The following is a 6,276-nucleotide window of genomic DNA, read 5'->3' as shown; positions in this document are numbered from 1 at the left end:
GAAAATCAATTCATACTTACCGAGATTTTCTTTTCCTGGCCATTCTCCCTCGGCTCGGCTTCACCAGTAGTATGACCACCTTTGGGAGGAGCCCTCAGCTTACTTGGGTGCCACCTGGACTTAACGAGAGGTGCAAGGCGAGATGTTCTGGCTGGCAAAGGGGCACTGCTGTTAGCAGAGTCTTTTGGGCCGAAGGTCACGGTACAAATGGAGCAGGCAAGAGAATCGTCAGACAGGCTGGGTCGTGGCAGGCAGATATCAAGAATCGTCAGGCAGGCAAGGGTCAAACCGGGTTGTCAATCAAGGGGTTAAGCAGGAAGAGTTGTCGTAGGCAGGCAAGGGTCAGGATACAGAATGCAGAATAGTCAGGAACAGGCTGGGTCAAACACGGGTAATCAAACAGACAAGATACAGAACAGATCGGATGCGCAAGGCTCAGGAAACCACTAGAAACAAGTTCTATCACGGGCATCAGTCAGCAGTCAGAATGGGCCTTTTATAGGGGAAGAATTCCACGCCCAAGAACGTGCGTTTTCACACCAAAGCGCGCTGGCACAATCACGCCAGCGCACCTGCGCCTTTAAGAGGCGCACAGGCGCGCCGTAAGAACTCTAATGGCGCCGGGAGGAGGAAGGAGAAGGAGCGCGGCAGCGTGGCAGCCGTCCACGCCGCCGTACCACTAGACCACCAGGTATTTTTATTACAGAAAGGTTAATAAAGCAATGCATTTAATACCCATCCCTTCCTGTCCTCCCCAGCCTTTGCCTGATGTTCTGGACAGACCAGGAAAAGGGGGGGTATGCTGCCGGGGAGGATGGCCAGGAAAAGAAAATCTCGGTAAGAATGAATTGATTTTCTCTTTTTCAGGCCATCCCCCGGCAGCATAACATTTGAGTTCATACCCAAGCAATTAAACTGGGTGGGAATAAAGACAACATTATGCTGATAACAGAAACGTTTATTCAACTCCAGCTACTGCCTGGAGAACCGATCGCCCAAATTGCAATGAAGCAATTGACCTAACGTCTAATTTAATGTCAAATAAAGGTATTAAAGGTTGCCCATGTAGCTGCCCAGCAGATTGCTTCAGGTTAAGCTCCCACTTCTGCTGCCCAAGATAGTAGTTACATAGTTACATAGTTAAATTGGGTTGAAAAAAGACAAAGTCCATCAAGTTCAACCCCTCCAAATGAACACCCAGCATCCATACACACACCCCTCCCTACTTTTAATTAAATTCTTTATACCCATACCTATACTAACTATAGAGCTTAGTATCACAATAGCCTTTGATAGTATGTCTGTCCCAAAAATCATCCAAACCATTCTTAAAGGCATTTACTGAATCAGCCATCACCCGGCAGTGCATTCCTGTCCTGACTGTGAAGAACCACCTACGTTGCTTCAAATGAAAGTTCTTTTCTTCTAAGGGGTGGCCTCTGGTGATGCAATACCCCTCTTCGAATGTGCTTTGATTCCTTGAGTTACTAGCTCCCCCTGCTCTTTGTAAGCTTTCTGATTTGCCAAGACAATCCATCTTCTCAAAGTTGCTGTTTTTGCTGGTTCTCCCTTTCTCGCTCCTGCCGGAATGAGAAATAATCTATCCGTCTTCCTCACACTCTCGATCTTCTGTAGATACATCTGTAAACAAATATGGAGATCCATGTTGCCCCTTCTTGGGTGTTCATATCTGGAACAAATGCTGGCAGAACAATTGGCTCATTTATATGTAATGATGAAACTACTTTAGGCAAAAACTGCATATGGAACCCTCACAGATAATGCAACTCACATACTCTTCTAGCCAATGTTAAGGCCACTAATAGGACAGCTTTGAGTGTCACATCCCAGAACGTAGCCTGGTCTAATGGCTCAAATGTTTTTTCAGTGAGAGCCTTCAGGACTAATGGTAAGTCCCACAGTGGAGATAAGGACCTAATGGGTGGCACTATCCTTACTGCTGTTTTAAAAAAATTAGAAATCAAGGGTTCCTCAATAAGTCTTCTCTCCAGGATAGCAGACAATTCTGACAAGTGTACTCTCAATGTGCTCAGGCTAAGGCCCCTGTCCAGGCCCCTTTGTAGGAACTCAAGAATTTCTGGTGTCTTTGGATTCCAGGGATCTATGCCATCTCTAGTTGCCCAGCCCTGAAACACACTCCATGTGGCATAATATCTCTGAAATGTATTCGGTTTTTCTAGACTTCAATAATGTACTGATGACTGCCTCCGAACATCCCTGCTGTGCTAACCTTCTCCTTTCAGCCGGCAGGCCATCAGATTCAACCCTGAAGGATTTGGATGCCACAGATTCCCCTGGGACAAAAGATACTCCCTGATCGGCAGGGGAATTGGCCTGCTCTGGACCATTCTTCTCAGCAGAGGATACCATGGCCGGCATGGCCAATTTGGCAGAATTACTAAGGCCTCCATCTGAGTGTAAAACATCTTCTGCAACACTCTGAAGATCATTGGGAAGGGGGGAAACACATATGCCCGCAGGCCTGTCCAATCCTGGACTAAGGCATCTGCCGCCTCCGCCTGGGGACAAGGAAACCTGGAGGAGAACGTCTGCACCTTCCAGTTCTGTACCATTGCCATCAAATCTATTGTTGGGCATCCCAACCTGGCAGTGACCCAGCTGAAGACTTGAGGATGGAGACTCCATTCCCCACTGTTGATTCTCCTTCTGCTGAGCTGATCTGCCTGAAGATTTAACTTGCCTGGAACATGAAGAGCTGTAATATCTATAAGATGGGCTTGTGCAAATGTCTTCATCAACTCCGTCATCATAGCATGACTCCTGGTTCCCCCTTGTCTCCTGATGTATGTGACAGCTGCCACATTGTCTGATCGAATCCTGACAGGGAGAGAAAGCAATTCGCTCTGGAAAACCTCCAGTGCACAACTCACTGCCCTCAGCTCAAGTATATTGGATGGCAGATGAGACAGATCCCTGCCCCATTCTCCCTGGGCTGAGAGATTCTCCACATGAGCTCCCCAACCCTGACCTGAGGCATCCGTGTAGAGTTCCACATATTCTGGCTCCTGTAAAGGAAAGCCTTCCTGAGGTTGACCGTTATTGTCCACCACTGCAGAAACACCTGTTGGATTGGGCGACTCTGCCATCTTGCCCACTTGACTAATCCAATTGTGGACGTCAGGGTGCTCAAATATCTCATGAATTGCCTTGCAGACATCTGATTCAATTCGATCATCGATGACATCTCTGTCACCTTCAAAATTCTGAGGAAGAGAGATAATCCCTATGTCCGTATCTATTTCAGCTCCAAGATATACTAGCCACTGCGTTGGTTGTAGATGACTTTTCTCTCTGTTGAGGACCCAACCAAACCGTTGTAGAGTAGCTGCTGCTTTGTCCCTGTGTCTTTCCAAGGTCTCTCTCTCTCTGGCAACTAACAAAAGGTCGTCCAAATACTGATATATTTCTAGACCATCTTCTCTGAGCTTTGCAATGACAACTACCAACACCTTTGTGAATGTCCTGGGGACGTAAACAAATTCGATAGACAGACAGCACCACACTTGAGATATATTCTTAAAAGGCCTTTATCGCCGACACAGCTGCATTCACTTACAATGGTAATAAATGTATACATTGTTGCAACTTAAATATAAAACATTGTATCAAACAAGTCCATCTTGATAAGTTATTGGGACCTGTCCACTGATACATCAATCCAACTGCCTGTAACGAAAAATATATAACAAAAGTTGTTTTTCTTTAAAATTACTATGTACAATAAAATATTTTATCAAAAAATTTTGTGCAATTCATACTCTCTATTGAGTCCACGGGGGGTGAGTGTGCCTAATGTACGAATCCACATGGCTTCCCTTTTAAGAAGTTCTTTTTGTCTATCACCACATCGGTGAAGTCTAGGAACCCCATCTACCACCTGATATTTTAATTGCTGGACCCCATGTCCTTTCTCCACAAAATGACAAGTAACTGCCTGTTCTAACTTTTTGGTCTTAGTAGCGGACTTGTGTTCGCGGATACGATCTTTAACCATGCGGGACGTTTGCCCAACATACTGCAAGCCACACGGGCATTTAATCACGTAAATCACAAATGTGGAAGAACAGGTAAAATGTCCCTTAATTTTTATCAGGGTACCTTTGTGTGAGTGATAAATTACTTCACCACGTTGGCAATTGGAGCAACAATTGCATGCTAAACAGGGGAAAAGTACCATTTTTTACACAGTACCTGCTGTTTCCTTGATATCCCCAATATCAGATCTAACTAAACTCGACCCCACTGTTTTACTCCTTTTACGATATCTTTGCTATATGGACGGGACCACATTGTACTCTGGATAAGTTCTTTGAGGAGATTAACAGTGCATCACCCTATATCAGGTTTACCCTTGATGTTAAAACTGACTGTATTTCCTTTTTGGATACTCTGATAATTTTGAGGGATGGCGTACTTTGGTCAGATCTTTACGTTAAACCGACTGACAAAAATACTATGCTTCATTTTAATTCATTCCATCCGCCGCATATTAAAAAATCCTTACCTAAATCCCAATTTGCTCAGGTAAAGCGCATTGTATCTGACCAAAGTACCCTCAAGGAAAGAATGGATGAGATGACCATTAAATTCCAAGAGACGAAATCCACTAGCCCTATTGAAAAAACAGCGGGCTCAAGTGGAAGCCCGCAATAGGAGTCATGACATCAGGGGTAAGCCTGAAAAGGGTGACCGCTTGACATTTGTTTCTAAATATAATCCCCTGTCCTCACATATCACTAAGATTGTGCAGAAACATTGGGGTTGCTGAGAGATGGTATTCCGAATGTACAGGAATTTAAGTTACCCCCCATTATGGCCTTTAAAAGGAGTAAAACAGTGGGGTTGAGTTTAGTTAGATCTGATATTGGGGATTTCAAGGAAACACAGCAGGTACTTAGACCCATAAAAAATGGTACTTTCCCGTTTAGCATGCAATTGTTGCTCCAATTGCCAACGTGGTGAAGTGATTTATCACTCGCACAAAGGTACCCCGATAAAAATTAAGGGACATTTTACCTGTTCTTCCACATTTGTGATTTACGTGATTAAATGCCGTGTGGCTTGCAGTATGTGGGGCAAACGTCCCGCATGGTTAAAGATCGTATCCGCGAACACAAGTCCGCTATTAAGACCAAAAAGATAGAACAGGCAGTTGCTTGTCATTTTGTGGAGAAAGGACATGGGGTCCAGCAATTAAAATATCAGGTGGTAGATGGGGTTCCTAGACTTCACCGACGGGGTGATAGACAAAAAGAACTTCTTAAAAGGGAAGCCATGTGGATTCGTACATTAGGCACACTCACCCCCTCTGGACTCAATAGAGAGTATGAATTGCACAAAATGTTTCAATAAAATATTTTATTGTACATAGTAATTTTAAAGAAAAACAACTTTTGTTATATATTTTTCGTTACAGGCAGTTGGATTGATGTATCAGTGGACAGGTCCCAATAACTTATCAAGATGGACTTGTTTGATACAATGTTTTATATTTAAGTTGCAACAATGTATATATTTATTACCATTGTAAGTGAATGCAGCTGTGTCAGTGATATTTTGATTAGCCACTAGATGGCAGTGTGACAGAAGATATAAAATGCTTTCACTAATTTGTATCCAGTAGCTTGAAAAAAGGCGATTGTGATCCTGAAACGTCGCTGCTGTTTGTCTGTCCTTAAATAAGCCCTTTTGTAATAAAGGCCTTTTAAGAATATATCTCGTGTGGTGCTGTCTGTCTATCGAATTTGTTTACAGAACGGGTGGAAGCGGCCACCTCAGACCTGCACCTGCATCCAATATACCCTAAGGGTGAGTGCTGACTTCTAATCTCCTGTCCTGGGGGACGTGGAAAATCCAAAAAACAGGCACGTAAATTGCAAAACGCTTCTGGGCTGGTGGAAAGTCTGTATCCCTTTGGAAGAACAGGCCTTTTACAGGATCTAACATCCTTATCTTGTGACCTCTGTCTTTTTCTGGCAGTCTCTTCAACAGGGGTAGTGAGCCTACAATCGATAAAACGCTGTTAGTAACACACTTTTTTCGTTACAGCACAACTGACAACAGGAACAGAACTCACCGAGTAGCCTTTGGAGCAGCACTTTTCTCAGCAGCCGGATCCATCTGGGAGCGTTCCTGCTCAAACTGATCTGCAGGCACATAAGGCAAAGCAGACGCCGGCTGCTGGCAAGAGAAGGCTGCGCTTACTGATGACATCACCTCCTTGCCTGCTTAGAA

Source organism: Xenopus laevis, chromosome 7S, assembly GCF_017654675.1.
Source record: "Xenopus laevis strain J_2021 chromosome 7S, Xenopus_laevis_v10.1, whole genome shotgun sequence".
In the NCBI taxonomy this organism is placed as follows: domain Eukaryota; kingdom Metazoa; phylum Chordata; class Amphibia; order Anura; family Pipidae; genus Xenopus; species Xenopus laevis.
This window is presented reverse-complemented; position numbering follows the sequence as displayed.